The following is a 17411-nucleotide window of genomic DNA, read 5'->3' as shown; positions in this document are numbered from 1 at the left end:
CAGGGCCTTATAAAGTCTCAACATCACATCCCTGCTCTTGGATTCTATTCCTCTTGAAATAAATGCCAGTATTCGCTTTCTTCACCCCCGACTCAACCTGTAAGTTTACCTTCAGGCTCCTGCACGAGAACTGCCAGATCCCTTTGCATCTGGAAATTTTAAATTTTCTCCCCATTTAGAAAATAGTCTGCCAAAGTGCACTTTCCAACATTGTTATCAGTACAGATCTATATGTCAAACACTCACCCATAAGACCGCCAAGTCCCCATTTGGAGTTGCAAATTCTTCACCTCTGGAAGTTTATGCGTGCCGTCAAAGGAGGTGAGATTCATTGACCTCAGACATGGAGTATGGAGGCAAAATTTCAATGAGGTGAACATTCCCTCAGGGGGTAATCTAACTCAGCCATTCGCAGTGGGGCCTCACTTCCCCCAGTGGGGCCTACAGCACGTTGAAGTAAAGGCCTTGTTTTATTTTCACTTCACCTAGCAAATATTTTTAATGTCTATTTTTCATGCAGTCAGTAGGAGAGAAGCATGGAAGAAACCAAAAGTTGACTGCTTCACAAGGAAGGGGGCCTATAAACATTGAGCAGTCTTGTTTGTGGGGTGGGGGTGGGGGGCAAACAAAAGGTTAGCCACTTTCAGGTGGAGTAGCTGGGAGAATGCGGCTCCGGAGCCGGCTGCGGGTGTGTGCGAAGCGACATTCAGGTGGCAGCGCTGAAGGCTCTGTTCTGGCACCTGGAAGGTCCGCAGCGGGGAGAGGTGCCGCGGAGCGGACGCCGGCTCCTGTCAACTGTGGCTGTATTCCCGCCCACTTTCAGGTGCCTAGAGGGAGCGCTCAGAGGCGGAGAATACACCTACCCGAGGAGGGTTGGGTAAGTACTCCCCGGGTCAGGGTTCTCCGCTTTCAGGTGGCCTCCCAACAGCCGCATTCAGGTACCTTAGATGGCTTTACGTTGGGGTATTCTGGTCACCTGAAAGCGGCTGTTGAGAATGGCTGCAGATGGGGCTCAGTGCAGTACCGCATTCTGCCTGCTGGAGCCTGGCATCGTGGAAATTTGAATGTCTCTCTCCAAATCATTGTTGCATTTGAAAGTGGGGGGGAAGAAGTTCAAAAAGTAACAATCATGAGATATTCATTGACGCAGGACAGCACGGTTAGTATAAATGGTTGCCGCAACACTGTTACAGCGCCAGCGATCGGGACCGGGGTTCGGATCCCGCGCTGTCTGTAAGGTGTTCGTATGCTCTACCCGTGTCTGTGTGGGTTTTCATGGGGGCTCCGCTTTCCTCCCACCGTTCGAAATGTTCTGGGGGGGGGGGTGTAGGTTAATCGAGTGTAATTGGGCAGCATGGACTCGTGGGCTGAAAGGGCCCCTGTTACTGTGCTGAACGTCTAAATATCAAATTTTTAAAAATTAAATTTAAATTGAAGCTATTCAAAGTGAACAATGAGGATTCATGTGCAGATGTCTCTGGTGAGCTCAGCGGTCCTCTGTTGGTTGGTTTTTCAATTGGATGAAGGAACAGCACATTTTTATCTCGTTGTCAATGAGGAGGCCAATCTGCTGCACAGCCTGGAGTGTCAAAAAATAAGGCAAACTTCAAGACAAATTTTGCCCCGATAGAGCAAATGCATGCAGGCTTTTTCCACTGAGGTAGGGGGAAACGAGAACGAGAGGTCGTGGGTTGAGTGTGAAAGGCGAAACGTTTCAGAATCAGAATTCATTCAACACCTCCTCTCCATCTGCAACCGCAGCGACCTCCCAGTGGCCAACAACTTCAATTCCGGGTCACACCTCCGCCCTCACGTGTCTGTTCATGGTCGTGTGTATTGTCCCACCCTGACCACCCACAGATAGGAGGAACAACATTTTATTTTTCATCTGGGCCCCCTCCAGCCACATGGCATGAACATTGACTTCACTGGTTTCCAGTAAACCTGCTCGCCTTTCTTTCCCCTCCCCTCTTCCTGTCCTTCTAGTTCTTTCACCCACCCAGCCCTGCCTCCACCCTATTCATTACTGCTGTCCCCTCCCCTCTTCCTGTCCTTCTAGTTCTTTCACCCACCCAGCCCTGCCTCCACCCTACTCATTACTGCTGTCCCCTCCCCTCTTCCCGTCCTTCTAGTTCTTTCACCCACCCAGCCCTGCCTCCACCCTACTCATTACTGCTGTCCCCTCCCCTCTTCCTGTCCTTCTAGTTCTTTCACCCACCCAGCCCTGCCTCCACCCTATTCATTACTGCTGTCCCCTCCCCTCTTCCTGTCCTTCTAGTTCTTTCACCCACCCAGCCCTGCCTCCACCCTACTCATTACTGCTGTCCCCTCCCTCCTTTCTCCTGCCTTGCCACCCACCACCCCCCTTCCCCCCTACTCTTTTGTTCGGATACTTGCTAAGATTTTCTCACACTATGATGAAGGGCTCAAGCCCGAAACGTCGGTCCTATATCTTTACATTTGCTACATAAAGGACCCTGTTTGACCTGTTGAGTCAATCCGGCATCTTGTGTTTTTACTTCGACCACAGTGTCTACAGAATTTTGTGACTTACTTCAAGGTTCAGGGAAGTAGATTTAAGATGGAGATTAAGAGGAACTGCTGTTCCCAAAGAGTGGTGAATCTATGGAATTCTCTGCACAAGAAAGTGGAAGAAGCTGTCTGATTAAATATATTTAAAATAAGAGGTAGGTTGATTCTTGAATAGTAGGGGAATTAAAGGTTGTGGGGAACAGGTGGGTAGGTGGAGATAAGTCTATGGCTTGATCAGCCATGATCAATCCGATTGAGTGGCGGAGCAGGCTCGCCAGACTGGATGGCCAACTCCTGCTCCTATTTCTTATGTTCTAATGTAACTCTTTCCCGACGGGAATAGCTGGAAGATGCTATGTGCAGGGTGAGAGGGTTCTTCAATTATACTGAGAGCCCTCTTCGAAAAATGATCCTGCTTGAACACGCCATGATCACATTGAATGGCAGAGAAGGCTTGACGGGTCGGATGGCCTTCACCTTCTCCTGTCTCTTTGGTTCTTCAATCCCTGAACAAACAAGTTCAATAAATTTCCACCTATTCTAGACCCTACATTCCTGGGACCACTCCAGTAATTTTCCAAGGCATCTTGTGCAGCCCACTTGGATATCCTTCCAATGTATCCAAAATCAATCATATAGCCATAGAACATCACAGCACAGAAATAGACCCCTTTGATCCTTCTGGTCTGTGCCAAATTATTTTTCTGCCTAGTCTCACTGACCTGCATCCAGCCCATAGCTCTCCATACCTCTCGCATCACGTACCTGTCCAAACTCTTCTTAAATGTTAAAATTGAACCTGCATTCGCCACCTCAGCCGGCAGCTCATTCCACCCGCACACCCCTCTCTCTGTGTGAAGAAGTTCCCCCTCATGTTCCCCCTAAACCTTTTCCCTTTCATTTTTAACCTATATCCTCTGGTTTGTATCTCACCTACCCTCAGTGGAAAAAGTCTATCATCATTTACTCTGTCCACCCCCCTCATAATTTTAAATACCTCAATCAAATCTCCCCTCATTCTTCTATTCTCCTGAAGTCCAGGCAACATCCTAGTAAATCTTCTCTGCACTGTCTATCTTATTGATATCTTTCCTGTAATTAGGTGACAAAAACTGCACACAATTCTCCAAATTTGGCCTCACCAAAGTTTTTACAACTTTACCATAACATCCCAACTCCTACACTCAATACTTTGATTTATGAAGGCTAATATACCAAAACCTCTCTTTACCACCCTGTCCACTTGTGATGCCACTTTCAGGGAATTCTGTATCTGTATTCCCAGATCCCTCTGATCTACCGCACTCCTCAGTGCCCGACCATTTACCATGTACGTCCTTTCTTGGTTTGTCCTTCCAAAACACAACACCTCACACTTGTCTGCATTAAATTCCATCGGCCATTTTTCAGCCCATTATTCCAGCTGGTCCAGATTCCTCTACAAGTTTTGAAAACCTTCCTCACTGTCCACAACGTCTCCAATCTTAGTGTCATCTGCAAACTTGCTGATCCAATTGACCACATTATCATCCAGATCATTGATATAGATGACAAACAACAATTGTCCCAGCACCGATCCCTGAGACCAACCACTAGCCACAAGCCTCCAGTCTGAGTAGCGTCATTCACCACTACTCTCTGGCTTCTCCCATCCAGCCATTGTCGTATCCAGTTCACTACTTCACCATGTTGCCGGGTCTTCAAGATTCAATTTATAGGGAAAAATTAAATAGGCTTGGACTTTATTTCTTGGATTGAAGAAGAATGAGGGGCGATTTGATCAAGGTTTACAAGATTGAGAGATATAGACAGAGTGGATGCGAATTGGCCTTTTACACTTAGATTGGGGGAGATAAATATGAGGTCATAGTTTTAAGTTGAAAGGGGGAAAGGTTTAGGGAGAACATTAGGGGAAAGTTCAATCAGAGAGTGGTGGAAGTGTGGAATGAGCTGCCATCTGATCTGGTGAATGTGGGCTTGATCATGTGCTTTAAGAATAAATTGAATAGGTAAATGGATAGGAGGGGCCTGGAGAGTTATGGAATGGGAGCAGGCCAGAGAGATTAGGGAGATAATGGTCGGCACAGACTAGAGGGGCCAAATGGCCTGTTTTCTGTGCTGTAGTGTTTCCATGGCTCTATGAATACTGAGCACCTACACCTTCCTGACTAATCTCCCATGTGGGACCCTTTGAAAGTCCTTACTGAGGTCCAAGAAGACAACATCCACGGCCTTGTATATTTGTCTGTTTAACTTAAAACCTTAACCATAAACCATTATAAAAATCAGACTATGTGCAAAATGCGCACAGGATGAGTTAAAATAAAATAAACATGCTGGGAATTCTCAGGAAATAAGATGAGCTCCATTAGGAGTTAATGATTCAAAATGCTGACTTGTCACAGTTGGTGTAGCACTTATCACAACGCCTTGACAGCACCAGTGATCAGGGTCAGGGTTTGAATCCCACGCTGTCTGTAAGGAGTTTGCACGTTCTCCCTGTGTCTGCATGGGTTTTCTCCCCACCATTCAAAACATACCTGGACTGCAATTGGGCGGCACAGGCTCGTGGGCCAAGAAGGCCTGTTACCGTGCTGGATGTCTATATTTTTTAAAAATTGGAATTTGGTGTCTGAAATTTTTTTCATTTAAATTAAGTTTAGAAATACAGCACGGTAACAGGCCATTTCAGTCCATGAGTCCATGCCCCTACACCCTCGGTACGTTTCAAACGGTGGGAGGAAACCAGAGCCCCTGGGGAAAACCCACATGCCCACGGGGAGAACGTGCAAACTCCTTACAGACAGCACAGGATTCAAACCCCGTTCGCTGGTGCTGCAACAGCATTGCACTAACACTAAGCCAACCGTGCTGCCCATGAGATTATGAGAGATGAGGACCTCTCATCAGCTCTTCTACTTATTTTGGTTCAGAATCGGAATCAGGTTTATTGTGATGTACACGTATTATGAACTTTGTCCTTTTGCGGCTGCCGTATTGTGCATTACGGGGTCAAAATTTCTATAAATTACAATTCCGTAAATACCAGATTTTAAAAGTAAATAGTACAAAAATGAGGTGGTGTCTGGGGTTCATTGTCCATTCAGAAATCTGATGACGGACGGGAAGAAGCTGTTTTTGTAACATTGGGTGTGTGTCTTCAGGCTCCTGTACCTCCTTCCTGCTGGTAGCAGCGAGAAAAGAGCATGGCTTGGGTTCTTGATGAAAGAGGCTGCTCTCTTGAGATACACTTCACAGAAATGTCCTTAATGGAGTGAAAATTATTGCCCATGATGGCACTGACTGTGGGCGTTTCCTGTCCTGTGTATTGGCCCCTCCATACCAGACAGTGATGCAACCAGCCAGAATGCTCTCCACAGTCCACCTGCAGAAGATTTCAAGAGTCTTCAGTGACCTATCGAATCTCCTCTTCATGATCGCATTGACCTGGAGACTCCAGGAGATGTTGACACCAGGGATTTGAAGTTCTTTAACCTCTCCACTGTTGACCCCACAGTAAGGACTGGCTTGTGTTCACCTGACTTCCCCCTCTTGAAGTCCATTATCAATTACTTAGTGTTGTTAATGCTGAGTGCAAGGTTATTGTGAAATCACTCAACGAGCTGATCTGTCTATTCCTGTACGTTCCTCATTGCCGTCTGTGATTCTGCCGACAACCGTTGGCTCATCAGCAAATTTGTAGATGGTGTTTGAATTGTGCGTGGCCACATAATCATGGGTGTTGAGAGATCTCCCTCTATGGCTGTGGTTCTCGACCCTTTTCTTTCCACTCACATCCCACATTAAGTAATCCCTAAACCATCAGTGCTCTGTGATTAGTAAGGGATTGCTTAACGTGGGATGTGAGTGGGAAGGGAAGGTTGAGAATCACTGCTCGAGACTTGAGAAAAATGGTCATTGGCCAATTTCCTTTGGAGTTCTGAAACCGTGCACATAACAAGTCCATGAGGGACAATGGTTTTCCAACTTTTTCTTTCCACCCACATCCCACCTTAAGCAATCCCTTACTAATCACAGAGCACCGATGGCAGAGGGATTACTTAAAATGGGATGTGAGTGGAAAGAAAAAGGTTGAGAACCACTGATGAACGGTCAGAATTCTAAAGATTTACCACTCTCTGGGTGATTAAATGTTTTCTGCGTGTGATTTCTAACTGGTTGATCTGCGACAGGGGTATCTAGCTCTACGGCCTTCAGGCATGTGAACCAATTTCTCTGTTGAGTCCTGTGTTCAATGAGTTCTATTTTCATTCTTCTAACCTCTCTTGAATATTAGCCTTACATATTCCATCTCTCCCCATGCAGCAAAACAATTTCCCCCAGTACCAGCTGGTCAATGTCCACTGCATTCCCTTTTTTTTTGAATACTTTATTTTAAATTTTTAACCACAGTATAATTACACTACATTAATTTGTTTTTTAATTAGTACATGTGGTAATATACTCCCATCCCCTTCAACCCACCCTCCCATCTCCCCCACCTCAAAAAAAGAAAAAAACTGGAGAATGCCAAGAAAATAAAACCATTTATACAGAAAAATCTATTGGAAGTTATCAAGAAATGAGGTCTTCAGAGAGCCTAAACATGCAAACCAAAATTTTGTAAATATGGGCTCCATATTTTCAAAAAAACATATTTATCTCACAGATTATAAGTAATTTTCTGTAATGATGTACAACTACAAACTTCTGCCATCGTTCCAGGCCTAAATCCATTTCTGACCTTCCATGATGTTGTTATATATTTCCTAGAAACTGCTAAAGCAATTAGCACAAATTCAATTTGATAAATATTTATGGATAATTTAGCCTTATAACCTTAATATTACTCAATAAAAATAACACCGGGTCCTGTGGGAATTTGACATCAGTAATTCATCCCAAAAAATTACCTATCCCCTAACCAAAATTGTCTAACTTTAGGACATTGCCAAGTTGAATGAAAAAAGGTTCCAACCTGAGATCTGCATCTAAAACAGATAGGGTGCAAATAGAAAGTTATGGCAGATGAATGCCTGGCTAAAACGTTGGTGCAGGGGGCAGGGCTTCAGATTCCTAGATCATTGGGATCGCTTCTGGGGAAGGTGAGACCTCTATAAAAGGGATGGGCTGCACCTGAACTGGAAAGGGACCAATATCCTGGAAGGAGGGTTTGCTAGAGCCATTGGGGAGGGTTTAAACTAGCTTTGCAGTGGGGGGGGAGGGAATCATAATGAGAATAGAATGGCAGCGAGTCAGGGAGTTACAACAGAGGAAGAAATTAACAGTAAAGAGGGGGTTCTATAACAACATAAGGAAAGGTAGGTGAGCAGATGGGAGAAAGAGATGTTCAACAGGAATACAGCATAAACATCATCGATAATGGGCATGTAATGGAAGATTTAAATTGTGTTTTTTACTTTTGCACCCTTTGCTTCTACAAGGCTGAGAACCTACTTGTTCTTTAGAACCAGCAGACATAAGCTAAATTCCACCGAGGGGCCAGAGATGCAGTTATCTGACGAAAGGACATCTTTGTACCAAGAACATTTAATCTTCCTGCTTATTTTGGTCACAGACTGTCAGAGGCCTAGCCTTGATGCAAAATAAACCATTGTATTCAAAGTGATAAGCTGAAAATTACATTATTCGATAGAAGCCTAGCATGCTAGCTTGCTCGCTTATCTTTCTTGCTGTGCTGGGAACAGGTGCTTGGGTAAGCAGTTTTTGGGTAATATAAGCCGAGGTCCCGCTGCTGAAGCTTGAGACTCTCCGAGAGGTGGCAACATCTCTCAGCAAGAAGAAGAACTTCTAGAGTCCAGCCAACGTCCCGGTCGGGGGAGGTGGAGAAGCTGCTACCGGCGCCCCGACAACCTACTACAAGTGTGCAGTCATTGCTTCGCTTCGGCAGTTGGGACCAGTCCAGGTGTTAATAAGTATAGTTGGGAAGGGCTTGCATATTGTAGTTTGAAATCAGCTTTTGAATTGGTAATAAACATTTGTATAAACTGAACTGCTCTCGGTGTGTGTGTCTATTTTCTTTCGGTAGCTCAAACACTGTGACCAATCTAAAACGAACAAAGTGAGAGGTACAAGTTTACCCAGGACAGGGCACTTAATTGCACGTAGCATCAGAAACAAAGTAGATGGACCTGGTCGCTCAGATTCAACTAAAAAGGTATGACATTGTGGCCATTACTGAAACGTGGCTTAATGAGATGTGCGATTGGGGGCTCAATATCTGAAGATACACAGTCTATAGGAAAGATAGACAGGAGGGTAGAGGTGGAGGGGGGGCTCTGATGATGTAATGACATTAAATCAAGAGAAAGAAGGGACAGAGGGTCTAAAGCAATAAAATTAGTCTGGATTGAATTAATAAATTGCAAGGGCAAAAAGATTATATTGGCAGTTCTATACAGGCCCCCACACCAGCCGGGAAGTGGACTACGAGATACAGACAGAAATACAAAGGGCAATGTCACAAAGATAATATCAAAATAATTGGGGGAGATTTTAACATGGCAGGGGATTGAGAAGGACATAAATTTACTGGATCGCAGGAGAGCGAGTTTGTAGAGAACCTCAGAGATGGATTTTTTGAACAGCTTGTTGAGAAGCCCACCAGGGGATCCGCCATTCTCGAATGGGCCACGTGCAAGGAACCCAAGGTCGTTAGGGAGTTAAAGGTCTTAGAACCTTGAGGAAGCAGCATCATAACATGGTCAAATTCAATTTTAAATTTGAAAAGGAAAAAATGTTATCGGATGTATCAATTTTTCAGTGGACTAAAGGAAATGAAGGTGGTATGTGGAAAGAACTGGCTCACATCGACTGGAAAAGCAAACAAGTCAGGGGAACAGAGCAGGATTGGAAGATGTTTTTGGAAATGATAAAAGGCTGCAGGATGGATATTTTCCTAGGAAAAGGAAATTAGTCCAAGGAAAGATGGGAGTAATGTGGCTAACAAAAGAGCTGAAGGCCAAGATAAAAGAGAAGGGGAGGGCGGAAGCTGAAACTAATGGGGAATCAGAGGACTGGGACTCCTTTAAAAACTTACAGAAAGAGACAAAGTCATAAGGAAAGAAAAGATGAGTTATGAAAGAAGATTGGCAAAAAGATACCGAGTCTTTTTAAATATATAAAGAATAAAAGAGACACGTGTTGACATAGGACTTATAGAAAATGATGCTGGGGAAATTATAATGGGTTACAAAGATATGGCAGAAGAATTAAATCAGTATTTTACGTCTGTATTCACTGTGGAAGACATTAGTAATGTCTTCGGGGAGTAGAGTTGGATACAGTTAGGATTACTAGAGAAATTGTGCGAGGTAAATTGAATGGATTAAAGAGACATAAATCTCCTGGACTGGATGAGGTATACCCGTGGGTTTGAAAGAGGAGGTTTTGGAGGTTATGGATCCATTGGTGACAATCTTCCAGGAATCAATAGTCTCTGGCGAGGTTCCAGGGGATTGGAAGGTTGCAAATGTGGTTCCGTTGTACAAGAAAGGTGGGAAATAGAAAAAAGGAAACTATAGACCTATAAAACTGACCTCTTTGGTTGGAAAGATATTAGTTAATCCTCAAGGATGAAGTTATAAAATACCTGGAAATGCATGACAGGATTGGTCCTAGTCAGCATGGTGTTTTAAAGGGTAGATCCTGGCTGACGAACCTATTAGAGTTTTTTTGAAGCTCAGATAGGATAGACAAAGGGGAGGCTGTGGATGTTATATATTTGGATTTTCAAAAGGCTTTCGATAAGGTGCCACATGTTAAGCTGATAAATAAGATGAGGGCCCATGCCATTACAGGGACGATATTCAACTGGATAGAAAATTGGCTGATAGGCAGAAAACAAAGGGTTGAAATTAAGGGATCCCATTCAGGATGGCTGCCTGTAACTAGTGATGTTCCTCAGGGCTCGGTCTTGGGACGCTACTGTTTACAATTTATATTAATGACTTGGATTATGGACTAAATAGTTTTGTGGCCAAATTTGCAGATGTCACCAAGATAGGTGGTGGAACAGGAAGTGTTGAAGAAACCGCAAAATTGCAGAGGGATGTAGATAGATTGGGAGATGGGGCAAAAATATGGCAGATGAAGTACAACATTGAGAAGTGTTCGGTTCTACATTTTGGCCGTGGAAATAAACAGACAGAGGACTATCTGGATCAGAGAAAATTCAATCCTCGGAGGTGCAAAGAAACCTGGGCATCCTTGTGCAGAGCAATCTGAAAGTTAATGCCCAGGTGGGATTGGTAGTGAAAAGCCAAATGCTATGTTAGCATTCATTTCAAGAGGTATAGGGTATAAGAATAGAGGGGTGTTAATGAGGTTCTATGGGGCACTGGTGAGACCCTATCTAGAGTACTGTGTACAGTTTGGGCCCCCTATCTTAGAAAGGATATGATATTGTTGGAGAGGAGATTTACCAGGATGATTCCTGGAATGCAGGGGCTGGCGTATGGGGAGCGTTTGACAGTTTGTGGGTTGTATTCATTGGAGTAGAGGAGAATGAGGGGAGATCTCATAGAGACATTTCAAATATTGAAAGGTTTTGACAGAGTGAATATGGATAAGATGTTTCCCTTGATGGGTGAATCGAGGACAAGGGGTCATAGTCTTAAAATTAGAAGTTATCCAATTAAAGTAGAGAGAAGGAAGAACTTCTTTAGTCAGAGGGTCATGGATCTGTGGAACTCACTGCTGTACAAAGCAGTGGAGGCCAGATCACTGGGAGTATTTAAAAAGGAAATGGATGAGTATCTCATTAGTCAGGGTATCAAGGGATATGGGGGTAAAGGCTGGAAATTGGATCTATGTGTGAGCATAATTCAGCTTAGTGTAGAGTCACAGAACAGACTCGATGGGCCTAATAGCCTGCTTCTGCTCCTTTAACTTGTGAACTTGTGAAAACAGTGGTTCTCAATCTTTTTCTTTCCACTCACATACCACTTTAAGTAATCCCTATCCCATAGGGGCTCTGTGATTAGTAAGGGATTGCTTAAGGTGGGATGTGGGTGGAAAGATAAAGGTTGAAAACGACTGCTTTAATCGTCCCTCATTGACTCGTTATATGCACGGTTTCAGAACTCCAAAGGAAATGGGTCAATGACAATTTTTCTCAAGCCAAATATTTCAGTAACGATTGGGTCGAGAGCACCAATGGCATAGAAAAAGTGGAAAGAAAAAGGTTGAGAAATACTCATCTAAAACCTAAATCTGATACGGCAGGATTTAATCTATTTAATTTTTGTGACATCAAATATAACTGATATTAAAAAAATTATACTGAACTAAACTACATCTTACACAAATTCATCCAGTCCTTTTCTCCACTGCATTCCGTAAGTGGTAAATATATTTCTTTCTGGAGACACGAGATTGGACATACAATGTTAGCTTTCATTTTGTGAGGTCAAAAATATAAAAGCATAAATGTTCTGCTGTGGCTTTTATAAGGCATCAGCCTGACCACATTTGGAATATTGCGAGCAATTTTCAATTTTCAGATTTACATCTATGACATCACATACAACCCTGAGATTCTTTTTTCAGTGGGCAAGGCAGAATTACCACTAATTGGTAGTGCAAAAAATAAATTATACAGAGCGTACACGTATAAACACATCCTTCCTTAGATATGGGCTCTATACATAAGGAAGGATCTGCTGGTGTTAGAAAGGATCCAGAGGAGGTTTATGAGAATTACCCAGAAAGGTCGATAAAGGTAGAGCAGTTGATGTGGCCTTTTTGGATTTCAGAAAGGCTTTCGGTAAGGTTCCACATGAAAGGTTAGTGAGGAAGGTTCAGTCTCAAGGGATTAATATAGAAGTAGTCAGATGGGTTCAATGGTGGCTGGAAGATAGGCACCAGTGAATCATGGTGGACAACTGTCCATCAAGATGGAGGTCGATGACGAGCGGGGTGCCTCAGGGTGTTGGATCCTTTGTTTTTCATCATTTATATTAATAATTTGGATGACGGAGTGGTAAATTGGATGAGTAAATATGCGGACAATACAAAAATAGGAGGAGTTGTGGATAGTGACAAGGGTTTTCATGGACTACAGAAGGATTTGGACTGCTTAGAAGAGTGGACTGAAAGGTGGCAGATGGAGCTTAATGTAGATAAGTGTGAGGTGTTTCATTTTGGGAGGAATGACCAAAATAGGACGTATGCAGTGAAGGGGAGGGCGTTGAGGAATGCAGAGGAACAGAGGGATCTTGGAATAATGGTTCATCACTCTTTGAAGGTGGATTCCCATTCAAAGGTGGTGAAGAAGGCATTACGTATGCTGGCCTTTCTAAATCAAAGCATAGAATATAGGAGCTGGGAGGTGATGTTGAGACTGTTCAAGGCAATGGTGAGGCCAAGTTTGGAATATTGTGTGCAGTTCTGGTCTCCAAATTATATAAAGGATATCTATAAGGTAGAGAGAGTGCAGAGAAGATTTACTAAAATGTTGCCTGGATTGCAGTATCTAGAATAGGGAGAAAAATTGAGTAGACTGGGTCTTTATTCATTGGAGCGTAGAAGGTTAAAGAGGGGATTTGATAGAGGTATTTAAAATTATGAAGGAAATAGATAGAGTAGATATGAATAGGCTCTTTTCACTGAGGGTAGGGGAGATGGAATGAGGGGTCATAAGTTAAGGTTTAGGGGGAAAAACTTTAGGAGTAACATAAAAGGAAGCTTCTTCACTCAGAGAGGGGTGGCTGAGTGGAATGATCTTCCGGAAGAGGTGGTTGCGGCAGGGTCAATTCTGTCATTTAAGAGGAGGTTAGATGAGTACATGGATGTGAGGGAGTTGGAGGGTTATGGGCAAGGGAGTGGGTAGGTGGAACTAGTGGAGTTTCACGTAAATTGGTGCAGATTAGAAGAGCCAATATGGCCTGTTTCTGTACTGTAAATTGTTTTATGGTCATATGGTTAATGAATGAGGAGCATTTGATGGTTCTGGGACTGCACTTGTTGGAATTCAGAATGGAGAAAGATTTCTTCAGCTGGGAGCAGGGTGGGGGGGGAGAGGACAATTTGTGTAATTCATTACCAGAGATGGTGTTCAAGGACAACTCATTTGGCAGGTTTAAAGCAGAGGTTAACCGGTTCTTGATTAGCGATGGTGGTCAAAGGTGACGGGGAGAAGACAGGAGAATGGGGTTGAGAGGAAAAATCCATCAGCCATGATTTGAATGGTGGGACAGACATTGATGGGCTGAATGGCCTAATTCTACCCCTATGTCTCAAGTGGGAATTGGGAGCAAAAAGCAAACTGCTGGAGGAACTCACTGTTGGGCCTTATCTGTGGAGGCAGCGAGATAGTTCAGATCAAGACTCTGCATCAAGTCAGGGCTCACCCGAGAAAGTGGTCTGCCTAGTCCCCTCCACAGAGGCTGCCTGACCTATGACTTCCTCCAGCTGCTTATCTGTTGTTTTAGGTACAGAGAGTAAAACTGAGCATATTGCTCTGCAAGTGTCTTCGCCAAGGTCCTAGGTAAATGCACAAGAAAGAGAAATCGAGCCTGCTCCAGTATTTAATGGCTGATCTGATCATGGACAGTTCTGCTTAACCTCCACCCCCACCTCCTCGGCTCCCATAAACCCTTCATGGCTTCTGCTTCAAAATGCTAACCAATTGTGTCTCAAATATATTTAATGAGAATTCCACTGTTGGTTCCTAAGGGAGAGGATACCACAGATTCTCCATTCTCTAGGAAATGCATTTCCTCCTTCATATCTTAAGGACTACGAGATTACTAGAGGTGTAGATAGGGTGAGCCAGCCAAAATCTTTTTCCCAGGATGGGAGTAGCAAACGCCAGAGGACATATGGTACAAAGTGAAAGGAGGAAAGTTTTGGGGAGACGTCAGGGGTAAATTTGTATACGCAGAGAGTTGTGGGTGCCTGGAAGGCCTTGCCAGGGGTTTTGGCGGCAGCTGGAACATTAGGGACATTTAAGAGAGTCTTAGACAGCACATGGATGAGAGGGAAATAGAGGGTTATGGGTGTGAGGCAGGGAAGGTTTAGGCTGTTGAGTAGGTTTCTATAGTTCGGCACAAGGTTGCTAACATCCTGTGTTCCATCTTCCTCATGTAGGCGACACAGTTGGCGTAGCGGTTAGCACAATGCCCTTACAGCACCAGCGAATTCCCCCGCAGTCTGTCAGGAGTTTGTACATTCTCCCCGCGTCTGTGTGGGTTTTCCCCGGGGTTTCCTCCCATCATTCAAAACGTGTCGGGGGTGGGGGGGGGGGGGGTTAATGGTGTGTAAATAGCCTGCTACCGTGCTGTATGTTTACATTTTTTTTTAATAAAATCATCTCTGTCCTGAACGCTCACCTGTCAGTGGAAACAATTTTCCTACTTTTATCTTACCTCTTCCTTTAATCCCTTTACGTTCTTCTAAGATTCCCTCCTCATCTTTCCAAACTCAATGAGTTTGGTCCCATGGTACCGTCTCTTCATAAGCCAAACCTCTCATTTCTGGAGTCAATCTGGTGTGTGATAAAGGAGGGAATGTGAAAGAATAAGTTTAACAAATATGCTTATTGAATTAGGTGAGAAAATGGTTGCCTTGTAACATGGTCAGAATTGTAATTGCCTTCCCTGGGCTGAAGTGAGATGGGAACTAATACCACAAAGAATGTAAGTAAAACAAGAGTGTTACTTGTTTCCCAGCCGTCTGCAGACACCACAAGGGAACACGTTGTTTGTCAAAACAGGGATCGCCAGCTGTGTGAAAGTCATGTGAAACCTCTTGGGTCTCACGCAGACCCTTACTTGAAGGTGTATAAAAATGGGATGAACATTCTGTATGCCTTGAGTTGGGGATCAGTGTGGAGATCGAGTTACTGTACCCCTCACTCCCACTAGCGTTAACAAAGCTGAATAAAGGAAACTGTTGACCACTTAATTGGTCCTGTTGTTTTTAATTACAGTGCGGGCTGACTTTAACAGGTGAACCTGCCCCGCACACATTATTCCAGGTGTGGCATCACCAGTGCCTTGTACAGTTTTTGCAGAACCTCCCTGCTCTAAAGTTCAATCTCCTTCATAGTGAAAGCCAACATCCCATTTAAAATGACATGAGTACCTTTACATGTGTACCAAAATTCTTACTTGCTGCAACCACACCCCAGCTCAAATAATTCACGTTAAACTGCGACAGCCTGCCAAGACAGAGAAAGAAATCATAAATATTTAAATTAAATGAATTAAATGTAGACATATAGCACGGTAACAGGCCCTTCCAGCCCACGAGCCTGTGCCGCCCAATTACACCCAATTAACCTCCAACCCCCGGAACGTTTTGAAGGGTGGGAGTAAACCGGAGCCCCCAGAGCAAACCCACACAGGCACGGGGAGAAGTTGCAAACTCCTTACAGACAGCATGGGATTTGAACCTGGGTCACAGGGCCACGCTGCCTCAGAAAAGGAAAAATTAATAAATATTCACAGTTACATTTAGCGCAAGAAAAGTAATATTCTGATCATGCAGATAGATCCTTTAGGGGTTCCAGAGCGATCAGGGTTTGGGTAGTGGGGGGAGGTTCAAGAGCCTGATAGCTGTTGGAATAAAACTGTTCCTAAACCCAGAGGTGCTGGTCTTCAGGCTTCTGTACCTTCTGCCCAAAGGTAGTAGTAAGAAGAGGTTGTGAGCAGGGAGATAAGACCAGATACAGGAGCAGAAGTAGGCCATTCAGCCCTTCAAGATCACTCCAGCATTCCATCAGGAGCTGATCCATTCTCCCACTCAGCCCCACTCCCTGGCCTTCTCCCCATAACCTTAGATCCTCTGTCTATTCAGATACCCATCAATCCCTGCCTTAAATGTACCCAACAACCTTCCCCGCACAACCGCCTATGATAGCAAATTCCAGCGATTCAGCACCCTTTGGCTAAAGAAATCCCTCCACGTCTCTGTTTTAAACGGGCGCCCTTCAATCCTGAAGTTGTGCCCTCTTCTCCTTGTCTCCCGTACCATGGGAAACAACTTTACCACATCTACTCCTTTGGGGTTCCTTTAGGACATTGGCTGTCTTCTTAAGGTTGCGCCACACATGGATTTGCCTCCTTGACCCCCCCCCCCTCCTGCTGCCCCTGCAAATTAACTTCCTGTGGCTTAACCTCCCACATTTCTTTGCCTGACAGGATGCCGCAACTTACATTTATCAACCTGTTCTCAAATCATCTGGTAATAAAGGCCAGCCAATCACTTACCTCCCTGACCGGTGGCCTCCAGTGCTCTGCACAGAGACCAACATGATCCCCTTGACCATCACGACCAGAGTGAGGAACTATTCAAATGGACCGAGCCTCTCAGTGTCCTGCATTGACCTGTAGGTTTCCAACATCCAGGCTTTGCAAAGATAATGGAATAAAGCACTTCAAGGTGGCAGAATTCTTTTACTGTCAGCTAATAATATATAAAAAAGGAAATATGCATGATATATTGTACCTCAACCTTTGTCTGCTGTAAGGCAACCAATGAGTTGCCATGAGCCAGAGACACTGAGGGCCTGTGGATTCGCCTCCAGTGATTCCTGCAACCTCTGCAGCCGCACAGACTCCTGTTCAAATCATCGGCGTCCCGAGCTCCAGATCCCAATCTCGGACACGATCAGGAATCCTCTGATGCAGAGGAAGCCACATTGGGAACACCAGGTTTACTTCCTGCAGATGTTCTGTGACCTGCCGAGTTTCTCCAGCACTTTTGTGCCTTGCATCAGCGTCTGCAGATGATCCTGTTACCCGACAAGCTTCTAAGGTTCAAGGTTCTTTTTATTGTCTTGTACTAATACATTAGAAATGTCACATACGTGATAGTCTTCAACTCTTGCCTACTGGGAGGCAAACAAAGAGTCC

This window comes from Narcine bancroftii, chromosome 4 (genome assembly GCF_036971445.1).
Source record: "Narcine bancroftii isolate sNarBan1 chromosome 4, sNarBan1.hap1, whole genome shotgun sequence".
NCBI lineage: Eukaryota > Metazoa > Chordata > Chondrichthyes > Torpediniformes > Narcinidae > Narcine > Narcine bancroftii.
The sequence above is the reverse complement of the archived record's forward strand: the minus strand, read 5'-3'. Positions refer to the sequence as shown.